The following is a 19901-nucleotide window of genomic DNA, read 5'->3' on the forward strand; positions in this document are numbered from 1 at the left end:
CTATGGCCTCTTCAACCTGTATCCTGTAAGGTTTAAAAAGGAAGGCAGAGGGGCTGGGAAGGTGGCTCAGTGGTAGAGTGCTTGCCTTGCATGCTCGAGGCCCTGGGTTCGATTCCTCAGCACCACATAAGCAAAAAGAAAAAAGCCGGAAGTGGCGCTGTGGCTCAAGTGGTAGAGCGTTAGCCTTGAGCTGAAGAGCTGAGGGACAGCACCCAGGCCCAGAGTTCAGACCCCACGACCGGACCCAAAAAAAAAGAAAAAAAAAGGAAGGCAGGCATTTATAAGATTATTTCTTTGTTGCTTTGTATGTCCTTCCCCCACAGTATAACCCCTGCTTTCACTGTATTTGAAGTCGGTATAATTTGTGGAGGGGAAGGGGAAAAACAAGTCGTTTAAATACGGATACAGGTGGACCCGTTGCAACAATGAGAAGTACAAGTTGTTATGTTGAAAATGAACTTTACAACTTTGGTGGGGGGTGAGGAGGATTGGGTGGAGGGGTGGGGGGAGGCTGGGAAGGGATGGGAAGGGTAAACAAAGGAGGAGGCTACAATGCTTGATAAGAAATGTACTTACTATCTTGCCCGTGTAATTGTAACTCCTCTGTACAGTATTTTCACACACACACACACACACACACACACACACAAAATATATATATATAAATAAAAAAAGGAAGGCAGGAAACCTAGAGGGTGAGAGGCGTCCAGGAGACAATCAGCAGTGTCAAGGAAACTTGGTTTGGCTGACAACAGACAAGGAAATTGGAAACAGACGGGACCCCTCCAGTGTTAAGAAAACCAGTCATTGTTAAAACCAGATTGTCCAGAGCAAGTTTGACATTTAGCTTCTGTAACTATGCTTGCTTCTTGAACCATTTCCTGCAATTTTAGGAAAATGTATCACATCTGTAAATTTCTGAGATGCAACTCTAGCAAGCCGGAAACCCATCGCAAAGGTTTTGCATATACCCTAGGCAAAACTTTCCTGTACCTGCCCTCTGTAAAACAAGTGTTTTCTAAGAAACTTCTTCCGTACCTGCAGTGTCCTCCAACTAAATTTGCTTACATACGTTCTGTAAGACCTGCAGTTGAGGCTCAGACTTCGGAGCAAAAACTCCTTTGGGCCTGCAGGTGTGAAAAACCCTGCTTCACTCCTATCTTTCTGAGTATTTCCCTTGGTCTCTACACGGTTTGTTCACTTTCCCATAACAGAAGAGCAGGGACCGTAAATTATAAGTGCAAGGAATTGGATTCTTCCAACAACAGAATTGCACTAGAGACCAGACTTTTCTTCAGAGCCCGCCCCCCAAAACTAGATGTGTTCAAATGTTTGTTCTGTGAGATTTTTGAGCCCAGACTACTAAAAGCTTAACTGAACTTATTGAAAATACTTAAATCACAAGAGTATGAAAAATTAAGACTAGAAGTAAGTCAAAGTAAATTCACATATCCCAAATTTATTTGCAGTATATCAGAAGAGTTCTACATCATTAGTCACCGGGGAAAGGTACAACAAAGACATTTAATAGCCACTGAATACAAATAATAATAAAAAAATAAAAAATACTGACTATAAAGTTGTCAGTGGTTTGTTTTGATATTTTATTTGATTGGATTTAATGCAAAATGGAAAAGAAGATACTTTATTAAAATACAGTAAAGGAATGTCTCATAATTTTTATTAACATTTTAATTATTATACTTTATTTTCTTTCTGGCAAGAAAGATTTACTAGAGAGTTTTAGTGTTATCTAGTAAATTATATGACAGATTTTAATTCTTTGACTAACATCTTATGCTCGTTATCTTTCCCTGCAACAGTACTGTAGGAATAAATCATGGAGATAATTTTGAGAAATGCTTACACATATTTAGAAAGTTGTTACTGCTTTTATTCTCCATTCATATGCTGGATATTACCTTTTCCATGCCAGATAATCATATATGCTAAATTGTCCAAACCCCATATATTACATTGTAACATTGATAGGAAAAGGTGGTAAAGCTAAATTTATAGTAAATAAATCCATAAACAATTATAGTAATCTTGAATATCTCACTTTGTATTTTTTCTCAGAAGTGAACAATCAATTTTCACAATGAGACAGGCATCTAGTACCTAATAAATCTCTAACTAATTATAAGTATTTGATTTCATTGATTTATATGATAACTTTTCTTTAGCAGACTAATTTATTGTATACTGATTTTTTCTTATGTTTCTTTATCTAATAAGTATATTCTTAAAATGTTACATTTCAAAGCTATTTGTTAATGTATAACTATGGTAGACTGAGTGTTATGTCAATCTTATAAATAGAAGTACAAAATAACATGCGTGTAGCTCTTTAATTTCAAATAAAAATCAAAGAAAGAAGAAATTTATTTATGAGTGCTTGGATAAAGAAGTTTGTACAGGGTAATGATCAGAGGAATACTGTGGGGCAGGTAGGTAAGGATGGGCAAAGATTCTTAACTTTTCTAAGTAAAATCTTGAAACAGAAAAGACAACTGAAGAGTATATTCAAACAAGATCACTAGATGTTTAATATTTTTGTTGCTGAAGGTATTTCAAAACCAAGAATCATTATGAAATAAGAGTACTTGAGTTTTCCATAAAGAAGAGAACTTATATTTCACTAAAACATAATATAGATTTTTAAAAATCAGCAGAATATGTATGTTCTCTGTTCATTGTGTTCCTTGGAACTGCAACATGCAGAGACAGTAAACCAAGATCAATTCCTAAGCAGAGGTTAAGCAAACTGAACCCTTAACAAGGAAATTGTTCTGAAATATATAAGCACAATTTAAAAAATACCAAAAAACTCATAAATCATGAAGGCATAGGTTAGACAGTCAACATTTCCATTAATTATAGTGAGAAATCACAAGAAAATATCTGAAGAATAATGTCAGAAAAATCTTCAAAGTTTATTAAGCCATGGGAATTCTGAAGATTATAAATAAAAAAAACTAAACTAAACTCCACCAGAAAATATATACAAATGAATACACATGTTTTAATTCAGTAAAAACACAGCTCAAAATATCTTACTCATGACACGTATAAAATTGCCATTCGTACATACAACTAAGTGAATAAAATGTAAAATTGAAGAGAAAAGACACAAGCAAATTGTTGTGAATTTTCTACATAGCAAATGTGATGAAAACATGAGGTAATAAACAAACTTGATTTGTAATCAAAACATACTATCAAAACCTATGAAAGTCAGGCTTAATAAACATGTCAATTAAAGAAAATGATATATAGGTTAAATTGACATTCAGAACATTTCTCAAACAAATCCCTGAATAAAAGGGTTTCTTTTCAATAAGTAGGGCTGGTATAATGTAATATTCATATGTAAAAGTAAGTTCACTATTTTCCTTTGCAAACCTATGACAAGGTGACAGTTCTTCATCATATTTAAAATCCATTAAAGCTTTTACTCATTTCATTTTGTAATCTTATGCTCCTGAGTTACTGGTTTTGCCTATCACTCCATATGAAGGCTGTATAATAATTGATCTCCAGATTCTCAATTTGGTGAAGCTCAGAAATATATTCCAATTACTACTCAGAGTGCCACAGTTATGGAGATGGTAGATGTTAATGGAAACCCAGAACTTAATTGTTGCTCAATGCTGGACTAATTTTCTTTGTCAACTGTTTTGACTTTTAACAATACAGTATGGACTTTCATGGTGACAGGTAGATGACTTCAAGTTGAAATGTAAGTTGATACTTATTACAATAAAAGAGAGAAGAGAACACCTCAAAAACTTTCTGGGTCACATGTCTGACAAGGTTTGAAATTCTGATATTAGTATATATAAAATACTAGTGAAATATTTGAATTTAATTTTGGCTATTCTTTTCTTTTCATTCTGATTTATACATAGATATTGATTTTTAAACTTGGTTGTGGGTTCTGTTTTTTTCCTTATGTAAAAAATTATTCCATATTCATATACACAGAGTGTTTAGATTGTCTACTCAGGCTCTAATTCATTTGTAAAGGATTTTAAATTCCTAAAAAACTCAAACTCCTGGGTTGTTTCTTGGTCCAAGTACAAAACTCGTAACACAAGACCACCAAAAATTCAAAATCAATATTATTATACATTTATCCATTGAAACTGCTTTATCTCAAAACTCTTTACCAAATATTTACAGATAAGAGATGATTATGCAACTTTTTGTAATAAAGAGACACTATTTTCAATATGCTTATAAGCCTCTGGGAAATTACTACAGTACTATTCTTTTCAAGATGAATAAGGTGAATCAAAACATAACAAAATCTTAAGTTGTTCATATGAATTTTCCTAATTGTAAGTTAATAAATAAGTGGAATTATTAAACAAATAACTACTTTGTCTTTATATTTCACTTTCATAAACACATTTTGCTTGGATTTATAAAAATTATTCCTAAAACATTATTTTTTGTATTTTGTTCTGTATAATAAAAAAAATAGAGAAAAAACCCAATAGTTCAAAAGAGTAAATAGACTTTACTTTTGAAAATAATCATGGGTAGCTAGGTGCTCATAGCTGTCAACTGTTATACTAGCTACTCAGGAGACTGAGAATTGAGGATCTCAGAAGGCAGCTTAGGCTCGGAAGTTTGTGAGACTTTTATTTCCACTTACCAAAAAGATCCAGAAGTGGAGTTGTGGCTCAAGTAATAGAACACAATATCCTTGAACAAACAAAACTCAGAGATAGCATCCAGGCTTTGAGTTCAAGCTCCAGGACTAGCATCGAAAGAAAGAAAGAAAGAGAAAAAGAGAAAAAGAGAGAGAAAGAAAGAAACAGAAAGAGAGAATGAGAGAAAGAAGGAGAAAGAAAGAGAAAAAGAAAGAGAGAAAGAGACAGAGAAAAAGAGAGAAAGAAAGACAGAGAAAGAAAGAAAGAAAAAAAGAAAGAAAGAAAAAAGAAAGGAAGGAAGAAAGGAAGAAAGAGAAAGAAGGAAGGAAGGAGGAAGAAAGGAAGGAAGGAAAGACAGAAGGAAAGGAAAGAAAAGAAAGGAGGGAAGGTAAATAAACAACAGAGGAAAGAGTAAAATATAATTTTTCATGAAGGAAGGGAAATAAAGAAAGGAAAGAAAGGAAGAAAGGTAATTATAAAAAGAGGAAAGAGTAAATTATAATTTTTCACAAGTTTTACTATATTTTCTTGTGATATTTTGAATTACTGTACATATTTTTATGTGTATATAAATTCAGTACATGTGTGAGCATAATTCAGTTGAAAAAAATTCTACATCTTAACTATAGCACATTATGTACCTAGAAGTCAGAAATTAAGATTTTATTTCATAGTGTTTTTGTACTAATCCAAATCATTAGTTCTAATGACCAGAAATAAAAAGATAATAGAACATGATTTATTAACTCCATCTACATTTTTCCTCCATAACATTTTTGTGGAAACTTTATTGGCCTCCAGATATCAGAACAATAATGGAGCATGCTGAACAACTTCTTGAAGAATTCCTACCTAGTATAAACATTTATATTGGATTTTGCATGATAAAGAACCCAATTTTTTTGCAGTTCTTAGTACAGAGAAATATTGGTGTGGTACATTAGAATAGGATTCATTTTTACCCTGATTATTACAGCATTTATTCTAATAATTGTCAGACATCTTAAAACAAGTGAAAGTTTACCCTGGAGAATGCAGAGGATTAGCTGCTTCTGGATATATTTTGATTTTAAATTCATTTTCAAGTAGACTTGAACATTGGTTATAAAATAAATGAAAAAGTAGACTAATACATATGCTTTGGGACTGTCTTAGCTGTTTTCACTTTTTGTTTGGAGTGTAAAGAAAAGGCTAACACAATATGACAGCTTTTATAATATTGAAATATATTTATATCCCCAGGAAATAAAGTGAGAAATGTCCTCACAGAACGCAGTACACATTTAAAATTGAGGGACTTCTGTGTATTTATTTGTTCTTAATTGGGATATTGACTATCTTGAGGGAAATTGTGACAACAAATTATGAGGTAAAGTATTTCTAATTGAGAAATTGTACAGACATGAGCCGATTAAGGAAAAAAGAAAGGGGAATGGCTTTGTTCAGTCACTCGGGAAAACATCGATTTTTAAATACTGGGTTTCTGATGCACTTAGTGATAATTGAAGTATTTAAAAAGTCAAAGTCTATTTATTTTGACCAGGCTCCAAATAAGTGTCAAGATGATAAATAATATAAAATTAAAATGCTATATCTGATTCTTAAGAATACTTCTAACTCAATTCTCCTTCAGTTTTAGGCTACCAATTATGTTTTACTTCATGTTATAAATCTTAATGTTGATTTTACATTGATTTTCCTTATGATTTGAAAAAGCTTTTTAAGAACTCAAAGTGAAAAACTTATTGACTGAGAGTATGTTTCTCACTTTTAATTTTTAGAGTGTAATTAGCAATTGTAAGCCAGAGGGAAAATTAAATTAAATTACTTGCAAGTAACTAAAGGTATTGCTTAACATTTATACTACCAAAAATTGTAGCATTTTAAAATATTTGATATTTACTAAATGTTCATTGTTGGTTAACAGAGTAAAGTTTAGATATAAGTATAATGTGACATTTTAATGTAATGTTCAAAAATGTTAACTAGTATATACATGAACCAGATTAGTGAATATCAGCCTATGCTTTAGATGATTATTTTTAAGTCAAACTCAAATATTCATTATCTATTTTCAAAATTGAAAATTATATATTGTGCCAATATAGAAATTATTTTAAAACTTTTATATTGTTTCCATATTTTGTATGCTATGTCCTAAAGAAACATTAGCTATTTTTCCTACAGATTCTAAATTCCAACTGCAGAGGATCCTTACTTTTTTTTAACTTTCTTGAATGATGACAGGTTTCTTTAGAAATTGAGTATTTGAACAGTAAGAACTTTAGACTACCATTTTCACTTCCTGCCAATATCACCTATTTAGCAAATCCTAAAAGGTAGGAGTTTTAGCAGACACAATGAAAACAGAATCATCTTATTTTATGACCAATAGAAAAGAATGTCTTCAAGATTTTAAATGATATGCTCCAAGGGTAGGTTTTAGTTAATCATTACATCATAGTTTAAATAGCACCCTTTGTTTTACACTATATTTTAACATATATCTTTAATTCTTTTCAGACTAAACTAAATATTTTAATAGTTCTCTAAAAATGATATTATTTTTCTAAGTCCTACAAGCCATGTATAGTTTTAGTATAAAAATCATTTTTTTCTCAAATGTGAAGAGAATTCAACTTTCATATGCTGCATTACAATGACAAGGTCCATCTAATTTTAAAGTTTTTGAAAGAAATTTTGTGTGGTTTTTGTTTGGGGAATTGTATCTATTTTCTTTAGTCTTTTGCTTTTAAAATTAAAATTCCATAAATAAAAAATTTTTTTGTGTATATATGTACTATTACTGCGATATAAATTCAGGGCGAAAGTGCTGTCTCTTAGCTCTCTCTGCCTTCTTCTGGGTCTTTTCTAATTAATTGGAGATAATTGTCTCACAATCTTTCCTGCTCTGGCTAGCTTCAAACCACAAATCTCAGATCTCATTCTCCTGAGTGCCTATGATTAGCAGGACAAATGGTTAATGATAAACTCGTGCTAACAAATCACATGTAAGCACTCTTCTCCATTTATGCAGATAACTTCTCTAGTTGCTGATACTATGGTCATGGTATTAGTGTTAATTACTGTATTTGATTTCAAATTCCTGTATCAGTTTTAAATTAGGTTGTTTCTGATATTCTGGTTATATTGCTATGTTCTGGATGTTACAAGATTGTACATTTAATTCACTGCTGTGGTTATTTTTATTTCATGGATGTAATATGCTTTCATTATAATGTAAATTTTAAAAATCTGACCCTTCTAAAATTGCTTTGTAATCGTAATAAATGTTTTGTGGAATTTTTCTGTGCTAAATTTGATAATTTTCAGGGATACGTTATTTTCATTTAAAACATTGCAATAGTTGTATTTTGTACCCTGAAATGTATATTTGAGACTAAAAGTTTTCTCTCAGTGATTGTGTTCAAATTAAAAGTTATTTTTTAACCACAAATAATATCTTATTTATTTTAAAATTGTTACTATACATGAGGTATTAATCTCAAGATACTTCTAAGAATGACTGTTAGTTTTTTAAAATTAATTTGGTAACAAAGATATATTCAGGCATTCTCACAGAAAAAAATACTTGAGAGTACTTTAAAAAAGACCAAACAAAGGTAGTGGTCACAGTGGGTGGAGGGGGCCGCAGATGCCTGTGATATTTGAGGAATTCATTTGTATTCTGCAGTGGTCAGCATGTGTATGTAACTAAAGTAATATTTCAAGGGTTAGTGGAAATTAGAAAGAAACAAAAAGCAATAAGGGAAAATTTATAGTAAAATGAAGAGGAAAAATAAGGCCCTTGAGAAAGAGAAGAAAAGCAATATACATTTTAGGATAGATTTGGGAGGCAGATGGGAAAGAAACTGAAGATGGAAAAACTATTACTGCCACAGTAGAGTCAGTAGAAGAAGAAAATAGGATCATGAACAGAGTTTGAAAACTATCTTGAGAATGGTGGCATATAACACCATCTCTACTAAGTAAAATTGGAAACTAAGAAATCTATAGTTTATTAAATTTTTCTGTTTGAGCTTTAAAACTCAAACTTTCTTAAGTATAAAACCCTTTACTTTTCTAGTTAGAACACCCAGCTCCTACATACACATATACACACTCAGCTGGATAAGGTCCTTTATTTTGTTGAGGTCAGATGTAAGAGAATAACACCTACATTTCACTTGAAATTTGTCAACACAACCAATGACTAAGTTGTTTAGCACTAAAGAAATGCTTATGTTGAGACAGAGCTACAAGAATTATAAGCAAATCATATGTTCAGGAAGGTTAGATAAATTCAGTAAATAATTTATAATTTTTAAATCAAACCAAGTTAACTTTGTAATGTAAATGTGCAGGAATAACATGATACAAAGGATTGCTTGATCAGTCCAAATATAATGATTTTTAGTTTTATATCATGTGTCCTTTATGGTGTACAATAATTCTTTGGAACCTAATCTAGATTAGTTTCCATAATATATGAATCAAATATAAATTATGGGATTAGGTATTATCAAATATATATTCTGATGTATAGAAAAAGCAAAAACTCAGTCAAACTAAAATTATATTTCTTAAATTTAAAACACCTTGTAAATTTTCTAGAATTTATGTATATTTATTTAAACATATACCCTGGAATGAAAACAATTAAATAAATGTCTTCATCCATAACTAAAAGAATCAGCTAAAATTTATTTAGTTTCACTTTTACAAATATCAATATTTTATAGTCAGAAGAGATGCATAAATATTTTATATGAAACTATATTTCAATAGATTATATGTAACGCATAAAATTGATTTTACTTAATTTGTAATAAAAGATAGCAATGATATTGACAAGTAACAACTATTTTACTTCAAGTTACTATAATTTACTGACAGAAATGTTTTGTAAAATTGTTTCACTAAAATATTCTGTATCCAACTTTACTAGCAAGTAAGTAGAAAGTTATGTACCAAATACGTTATTTTGTTTTTGAATAGTTTACTTTCCTTATAAATATATGTTAGGTAACTGTATTTAGGTCTCAACCTTTAAATAAGGTTACTGGCAAAAGATCAGAAAATGGTAAAAGATATGAAACCAATTCAGATGTCCATCAGTAGATGAATGGATCAAGAAAATGTGGTATATATACATAATGGAATTCTATGTTTCCATTAATAAGAATAACATTGTTCCATTGGTAAGGAAATGGACTTGGAAAAAAATCATATTAAGTGAAGTAAGCCAGAAACATAAATCCCATGGTTTCCCTCATTTTTAATAATTAGTATATGCCTAGGATAGTCCTAGAAGATGAGTAGAATAACTCAATAGCTATCTACATATGACCATATAAGAGGATTCTAAGCAAAATGAACTCTAAGACATGGAAACAAGGGTTTTTCTTTATTGCTGTTGTTTTTAACGTATTATGTGATTTCTTTTTTCTTTTGTGTTTTTTTCCTATGTGTTATCTCTAGTTGTCACTGAGCTTGATTTTGGTACCCTGGGTATTATGTATGCATTTCTCTGAATTAGGGAAGGGAAGAGTAACAACAAAATGGTGAAACAAAGGACAAAGGGCAAACCAATGCAACAGTGATACTCACAAGACAATATGTTGGAAATGAATTGTTCAACTGGAGAGGGGGGAGAGAAAGTAGTAGAGAAATGAGAGAGAGGGTAACAAGTTTGACAAGTAATGTACTCACTACCTTATGTATGTACCTGAAACTCCTCTGTACATCACTTTGATAATAAAATTAAATTTTAAATAAAATAAAATGGCAAACTAAAACACAGTATGAGAGAACAACATATACAGAGGAGAATTCAAAAATAGGATAATAAAATATAAGATTAAAACTAATATAAAAACAGATATTCCCAGTGTCTCATGACTGTAATCCTAGATATTCAGGAAGCTGAGATGGGAAGACTTCAGTTTGAAGCCAGTCTGGGTAACAAAGTTTATGAGATTCTTATCTCCAGTTAACCACAAAGAAACCAGAAATGGAAATATGGTTCAAATGGTAGAGTACCAGCCACACGCTTGTTAGGACAAGGGAATAAAGTTATATTTTATAAACCTAGTACAAAGATAATCATGACATGAAATTACACCACAGAAATAATTTATTCCCCATAACGTTGTAACGATATTTTTACCCAACCAATTCTGCCAAGATTGTTGGACAAAGAGGCAAAGATAATACTAGCCACATATTTAGTAGATAAAATCATGATTTTCCACCATTTGTTAGCTCACTATGGAAGTGCAGAGAACTTATTAGGGACTATAAAGGATAACACACTGGCACTCAAAGTGATTTTAACTTTTCTTCTTGATGTTTGGGGTAAGCAGGAATGAATATCCATCACTAAAGAGATGGATATACAAGTAGGAATGTACATTTCTGAAAAACAAGATGTTAGGCATCAGTTAGAAACAATAAAGTGGACACTCAGAATAATATTCTAAGTGCAATATTGAAAGAGTAAAGAAGTGAGATTTAATAAAAGAGAATTTATTTTTAGAAATATGTATCTGTGTATTTAAGTAGTGTGGGATAATTTTGCATTGAGGAAATGCCTAAAGAATCACAAAGAACACTTCCAAGTGTCTGGCATTTCCAGAGATAATTTGATCACAAAGGATCTCAACTAATGATTGGATTAATCCCATGATGGATTCTAAATGTGATGTCATTTTTGAGCGGTGATGAAAAAGGTTTCCTTATTAAAGAACGTAGTTCCTCAGGGATTATTTTCAAGGTTTACATCTTGCCTGAACATCTTCCTATATCTCCCTCTTTCTGCTTCCTGTTCTCTCTCTCTCGTAGGAGCTTGGCTCCTCACCACAATATCCCTGTCGTAGTGTTTTACACTGAAACTAAAATGAGCCAAAATAATTCCTTTCTACCTTAGGTTGTTTCTAACAGGTATTTTTGTCACAGCAACAAAAAAGTAACACAATAGTAGGAACATAATATGCATACTGAAATGTACAAACATATAGCATAGATGATATTATTTTTTTTTCTAATGTTTTTATTGTAAAAATAGTATATAGTGGGGTTACAGTTAATGAGCAAGGTAATGAGTAGATTTCTTATCAAGCTTTGTTGCCTCCTCCTTTGTTTTTCCCCTACCAACCCTTCCCTCCCACCTCTACAACTACACCCCCCTCCCTAAATTGTAAAGTTCGTTTTTCAACTTAGTGGCTTGTACATTTCATTGTTACAGTGGGTTAACCTGTAACCCTATTTAAGCATTTTGTATTTTCCTTTCCCTTCCCCAAATTAGAGATGTGTAGATACAAGATGCAGGGCAATGACACGAAATACAGTGAAAACAGGGGTTATACTGTGGAGGAAGAACATATAAAGAAACAAAAGAATCACGTGGCACATTATAAATACATTAGAAACCATAGAAAGCAAGAAAAAACAACTGTGTCCCTATCTTGGGGTTCATTTCGCTTATCATCATCTTATCTGGTCATATGTACATAGCTTTTGGCCTTTTCTGCTTGTCCCAGACATATACTAGATATTGCAAATAAGGAAAACCATGGGACCTATGTTTCTTTGTGCCTGGCTTGCCTCACTTACTATAATTGTTTCCAAGTATTTCCATTTCCTATCTAATGGGGCAATGTCATTCTTTCTGATGGAGGCATAGAATTTCATACACACACACACACACACACACACACACACACACACACACACACACACATCTATATCTATCTATTGATATAGATAGATAGATATACCTACATTTTCTTGATCCATTCATCTACTGAGGCGCATGTAAGTTGGTTCCATATATTAGCTATGATAAATAATGCTGCAATAAACAGTTGTGCTGGTAGTTTTAATATGGTCTTGTTTGTGATCATTTGGGTTTATGCCTAAAAGTGGGATTGCTGGATCATAGGGGAGTTCTATGTGGAATCTTTTGAGGACCTCCATATTGTTTACAAAGTGGTTGAACAGGGTCTCATATCTAAAATATTCAGAACTCAAAAAATCCCCAACATCCAATCCTCAAAGAAACAAATGCCTGATAAATAAATGGGTTAAAGACTTTAAGATAAGCTTCTCTGAAGACGAAATAAGAATGGCCAATAGACACATGAAGAAATGCTCAACCTCTCTAGCCATAAAAGAAATGCAAACCAAAACAACACTGAGATTCCACCTCACCCCAGTTCGACTGGCTAAAATAAAAAACTCTAATAACAACAGATGCTGGAGGGGATGTGGCCAAAAGGGAACCCCTACTGCATTGTTGATATTGTTTTATTTATAAATAATAGCCAACGTGTGTCTTCACAATAATTACAATTTTAGTAAAATAACCTTTTTATAATTAGAATGACACTTCTGGGTACAATTTGTAATGCATTTTTTTTGTTAAAATTGAGTGGAATAAATGTTAAAAATATTAAAATGTTAAAAAATGTTAAAAGAAATCTAGATCATGTTACATGAAATCTAAATAACTTGAAAGCTATATAAAATAAAAGGGTTGCCGGGTGCCGGTGGCTCACACCTGCAATCGTAGCTACTCAGAAGGCTGAGATCTGAGAATCATGGTTCAAAGCCAGCCTGGGCAGAAAAGTCTGTGAAACTCTTATCTCTAATAAGCTGTCAAAAACCGGAAGTGGTGCTGTAGCTCACGTTGTAGAGCACTAGCCTTGAGCTGAAGGGCTGAGGAATAGTGCTCAGGCCCAGAGTTCAAGCCCCACAATTCACGATAAATAAATAAATAAAAGGGTTATATAAAGCTTCTCTTTCTGAGAATGAAATGAAGGTAAATCAAGTGAACATTGGCTAATCAAGCCTGTTTCTATATTATGAATGTAAAATGATTTATATGATAATGCCTATATTTCATTCTTATATTTGTGTATGAGACAAATATTATTGACTCTAAAATATGCAAAATGTATACATTTGTAATTATGTGTTCACAAACAAATAAATGTCTAAAACATAGAGTGAAAAGATATGAAGTTGTAAAAAATGATGTTTTGGTAGACACACACATTCTAAAATTGTCATCAAGCTAATTTATATGCTTATTACTTCATATGCAATTAATATTCTTTGTGGAATGGCATAAATATTTCTTAGAAAGAATTAGTTTATTATTCTCATCAAATTTACATCAGAATCATTTGCAATAGTTGCACATATTTAGCAAATGAAAACAAATCAAATATTTAAACTTTCAATTCAATAAGAATACAAAAGTGAAAAGGTTACATTTGTCACTTAATTCTTTTAATTGTCATGAAAATTGAAACCTAAATTTTCATTTTCTATGTATATAATCAGTGTCCAGTTAGATTCCATGAAGGATTAGTTCAGATCTCAAACAGATACCAAAATCCACAGATTGTATACTACATGTTGATTTAGTAATTAGATTTAGTGACTAGAAAATCAGATAATTTCCTTGCATAAAATGGAATATTTGCATATTAGCACCAAAAATCCTTTTATGTTTTAAATAATCTTCCATTCACTTGCATTAACAAGTAGAAATATAATTGCCCCCAAATCTTGTTTTTGTTTCAAAGCTTTCACACCATTGTCACTTGGCACTATTTCTTTGTGTCTGTGTAAAGCTGGACATTATGATGAGAGAAGCTAGTGGCCCAGGAAGAGACTCCTGTCATGGTAGCTGGGAGGTAAAAGGAAAAAGCCAGGATCCCACCATTCCAAGCAAGTCTGTGCCTCTGTGGGTAGGGCACAACCTTCTTCACCCCTTCAGCCTTCAGCACTGCCTCATGCTGGAACATAAGCCTTTAAAGCATGGGGCATTGGGAGGGGGCATTATCCAAACTATAAGATGTGTTCGTTGTATTTGTTTCTAGTCAATTCATTTCATGTAACATGCAGTTTCATTGAGTTAAACTAGCTAGCAACTACAGACACAGAGATCACCAACTACAGGAGTTAATATTTAGTCTTCTGTAAATAGGATAATTATGAAGACCATTTACAATTGTTTACATAACAAAGAAGATTTGAAATGAGTTTTATTGCCAATAATCTCTGGAGGAACAACAATGTGTCACTTTATATAAAGCTATCTCAAAAATAGTTATGCACTGTATCTTTCAGTAATTATGTTTGAAAATTAATATTAATAATTAATGATAGTTTTATAATTGCATCAAGCAACAAATTTATGCTACAAGACCTTAGAGATCAGTGATTACATGATTGATTACATTAATTTCATTAGAGATCTGCACTCACATGTTAGTTTTTACCTATTTTATTATCATCTTAATACCCATCTATTCTAGGACTCTACTCATAGAATAAATTACTGGGTTCTCTTTGAATCCTTAAAGGTATAAATGTATCTTCAAACAAAATATTCAAATTAAATCAAAGAAACAATTGCAGATTCCCATCCTCAAACTGTATCCAACATGTTGCTAGGATTAAAATAACTTTTCTATTATTACGGCTAACAAAGGTTTAATATATGTCATTAAGAATTTGCAAGTCTTGGAAGTGAATGTTTGACTCCAATGTCAGAGTGCCAGCCTTAGTGGAAAAAGCCAACAAAAGTGCAAGCTCCTGAATTCAAGTCGTAGTACAAACATAAAAGTAATAGAACTTTTAACTGGCCCATCATGAGACCCATTCTCAACCAACAGTAGAACTAAGTAGCTAACACTTGTTATCCTATACTATGTGAGAGACTAAAATTGGGAAGGTTACAATGTGAGGTCAATTCAAGTAGAAGAATCCACAGACATTGTCTTTATTCCCTGTCATTTCAGCTGTGAAAGCAAGCTTAACAAAGGTAGATTGCAGTCCATATAATTTCCTGGGCTGGAAGGAGGACCCTATTTCAAAAATTGTCAGCACAACAAGGAGCTGTAGGCATGCTCAGTGGTACAGCACCAGATGGCAAGACCATGATCTTGACTTCAAACTCCAGTGCCACTAATGAAGAGAGAAAGAAATAGAGAGAAACAAAAGAAAAAAAGAAGGAAGGAAGGAAGGAAGGTAGAAAGGAAGGAAGGAAGGAAGGAAGGTAGGAAGGAAGGAGAGAGGGAAGGAGGGAAGGAGGAAAGGAGGGAAGGAGGGAAGGAAGGTAGGAAGAGATGGAGAGAAAGGGAAAATTTCAGTATCATATGATGCCACATTGAAACACTGGCAATTAAATAAAAGTACCAATATTCAAAACAAAATAAAACAACCAGAAACAAAAAAAAAAAAGAATTTTCAAGTTTAGAGGAGTAATCAGGAACTCCAACACTAAAGATCTCAAGTTAAAAATATTGAGGCAGATAAATCTCAAAAGTTAGAAAGTTGATTCATTTTAAAATGGTTTATATTCAAATTGGTTTACACTTAGAGAAAAGTGGCAAATTTGTACAGATAATAGTCTCTTCATTCAGCTTTCACTTAGTGACATTTTACACAACCTCGTGTAGGATTGTTATCCTACACGGTGGAATCAGCATGCTATACTGCCATTAGGTACTCTTAACTTTTAACCCACCATTATTGTTTTGCTCTTTTCTTATCTTCAGTGTTTGATCCAATTATCTACATCATTCTGTATTATTTTATATCACTGTCTCCCTTGTTCCTTAAATACACTGATTTTCTCGCCTTTGATAATTTGTAAATTTAAAGTCATGGGCATAACTGCCCTTAATTAGGAGGTCCTAAAGTATAATGTTCTCCTGTTTAAGCTCGGGCATTTCATTGTTGCAACTGAAACATAGAACCAATATTGTGCTTAGTGTATCAAACCAAATGTTACATGATGGGCTGAGGGGTATTTCAAGTGAGAGAGTGCCTGTGAAAGAAGTACAAATCTCTGGGTTCAATTTCCAGTACCAGTGCCAGTGGTATTTGTTGTCACTGTCAAAGTATTTTCTACAAAGAGACAACGGGAGCCGTAGCCTGCTTGAGTTTGCACCTGTAAAATGCCAGTTTCTCAAGAGTTCATTATGAAACTAGTATTTATTTCAAATCTGTATGTTTATGCTGAATATTTTTCTAAAATGATTATTATTTCTTTATTAAGTTTGTGAAAGCTTTCCACATTTCTTTCACTGTTATTCTCATTAAAAATCAGGTTGATAAGGTAATTTGGAGGAATGGGGCTCCAACATTTTCTTCTGTCTTATAAAGAAGTTCTATATTGAGAACTGGTCATATCTATTTGACAGTTGGCAAACCAGAGAATCCATAAGTAGTTTTTCTCATCTATTAGGATATTAAAATAGAATATTTGAGGCTTACAGGAGCCAGGAAATGACATTTGCTGCATATTTGTACATGTTAATATCCTCTCTTTTAAAAAGCAGTAGTTTAGTTAACATATTCCTCTATAAAATTTTTATCGGACCATTATAATATTTCTCAAATTTAGGCAATGAAAGGATAAGCTCCCTTGTTACTAAAAAGGAGCCTAATAGTTATTGTTTACACACTATACCTATTAAGTTGGAACATCTTCAATTACAATATTGATTCAATATCAAAATGAGTGATTTTCCCACCACTGATTGATTTTCTTCTGTCTAGTTCTTGTTTGTTTGTTTTTTGATCGGTCATGGGGCTTGAACTCTGGGCACTTTGCTCAGCTCTTCAGCTCAAGCCTAGCTCTCTACCACTTGAGCCACAGTGCCATTTCCAGTTTTCTAGTGGTTTATTGGAGATAAACTCATAGATTTTCTTGCCTTGTCTCGCCTTGGACAGCTATCCTCAGATCTCAGTCTCCTGAGTAGTTAGGATTACAGGCATGAGCACCTGGCTCCCAGCTTCTGTCCAGTTCTTATAAAGCAATGGCAATTACTTCCAAAAACCATATAGTATAGTAAAGCCTCTTTTCTCTTTACTACTAAAAAGAATGCAAATAGTAGTTATAATTCTCTTTTTAATGGACAAGAACATTTTTTTTTTTTTGGGTCCCGTCGTGGGGCCTGAACTCTGGGCTTGGGCACTGTCCCTCAGCTCTTCAGCTCAAGGCTAGCACTCTAGCACTTGAGCCACAGCGCCACTTCCGGCTTTTTGCTTATGTGGTGCTGAGAATCGAACCCAGGGCCTCAGGCATGCAAGGCAAGCGCTTTACCACTGAGCCAACTTCCCAGCCCCTGGACAAGAACATTTTTAGTGGCACTAAAATGCCTAGTAAAAAAGTACAGACATTAAAATAAAAACCTTAAGCCTATAGAAGAAATGTATTTATTATTCTATATTTTCTATAATAAATTATTATAAAGATATATACACTTAGAAATGAATGTCTATACAGATTATAAGCGTGCTATATTCATCAAGTGATACTTCAATTCTGTATCATTTCCTTGCAATGAGTGAGAGAAAAACACATTTTATGTGAATATTAAAAAGAGAAAAACAAAGAAAAAATATATCCATATAGAGTAAATACGTAGATAAGAGGCACAAACAGTAAAACTAAGCTACTAAACAAAAATTATTATTTAAAAATACTATCTCAAAAGATAGAGATGGCCTAAATTTTCCTCTTCCAACAATTTGAAATCCCTCTGCATTTTGATTTCCAAATGTCATCACTGAGTTCTTATTATGAATGCAACAGTTTAACCATGGCTCTTCTTCTCTGTTGATCATCTTGGTAGGTTAACACCAGGCCTAGTGCAATAAAAAACGTCTCTAGCAGCTGTCAATGGAATACCTTCCTGTAGAAGGCTAACAATCCAATAAAATCCAGCTCTGTTTCCACTATACAATGTCAAAGTAAAGATTTGGAAACATTATTCAGTAATGAGCTTGCAGCTAGGCTTAAAACATTTAGACTCTCTGGATTTTGTTTGTTGTTATTATTGTTGTTTATGACTATATACTTGATGTGGAAGCCTAAGAAAATATATTCGCAAGTATTTCATTTAATCTTTAAAAAGCTCAATAATTTAAAGTACATAGAAGTTTTTAACACTCCATCTAATTTTAAATCCTTTACTTGTTTAGAACATTTTAGTTTTATTGCATAATGTGTAGGACCAAGTATGATCAGACTATTTATATTTCTGAAGAGGAGTTACATACTCTTCAAATTACTGATGATTTTCTGGGAAATCCTGTGATTACTCAACAAAAGGTTTTGACCTATAGCTATATTCTACCATGTCTTAGCTTTCATCCACAGAGTAATAAATATGTATAAGTTCTGAATATAAAATGTATTTAAATTATAACATAAAAATAACTGCTGCAATTTCCACAAAGTATGTTAATGAAACAACATTCACTGATTAGAAGTCCTTTACTCTTCATTCTTCTGCATTATTTCATCTGCAGTAAAAGAAAGTAAAATATTTTTAAGATAAGACTATGCTTAAGATAAGACTATGTTAATATATTTTGACCAATTTAAGAAAATTAGGAGGACACTCATAATGTGTGACACAATTTAGCCACACATGTCCAAGAAAATCATTTTGAGTTTGAGTTACAAAATGAAGTAAAGATTTTTATATGTATTTTATTATAAATCTGTGAAGAAACCAGTATAAACATGGGAATGATATATATATATAATTACTGGTAAATAAAAATCTTAGATAGCAATGGGTCATCCTATGTCCTTGTTTTGGTGTTTTATTATTCCTCTTCCCTCCCCAAATTAGACAAATGTATGCACAAGAATCAGGGTACCAAAATCAAGTATAGTGACAACAGGAGATATACCATAGGGGGAAGAACATACAATGGAAACAAAAAAAAATCACTTAGTACATTAAAAACAACAACAAAAAAAAAACTTTTGTGTCCATATCTTGGGATTCATTTCACTTAGCATCATCTTATATGGTCATATGTACATAGCTTTTGAACTTTTACCCACAAGATAGTGTACTGGAAATTAACTTTACAAAGAGGAGTAAGGGAGTGGGGAAATAAATGAAGAAGAGATGATTGGTATTTAAAGACAGCACTAAAAATAAGGTAAGACTGCATATTACAATTTTTGTTTAGCTATGCTTGTAAACTGAATTGTTTCCTTTCCACCTTGAATTAATGCAGTGATGAGCAGCATAGTCTTTTAACAGGACAAGTACTTAGTTTAAACTCTCATCAGTTTCAGTCACCATATTAATTTTAAAAATAAGTTTTATCCTACAAAACTTTGACTTCTATTGTTTCATTGTGTTTCCTACAATACTGAGTTGTTGCCAATATGATAGCATTAGGTGGCTTTTA

Source organism: Dipodomys spectabilis, unplaced genomic scaffold (assembly GCF_019054845.1).
Source record: "Dipodomys spectabilis isolate Male_0828 unplaced genomic scaffold, ASM1905484v1 ptg000115l, whole genome shotgun sequence".
NCBI classification, from domain to species: domain Eukaryota; kingdom Metazoa; phylum Chordata; class Mammalia; order Rodentia; family Heteromyidae; genus Dipodomys; species Dipodomys spectabilis.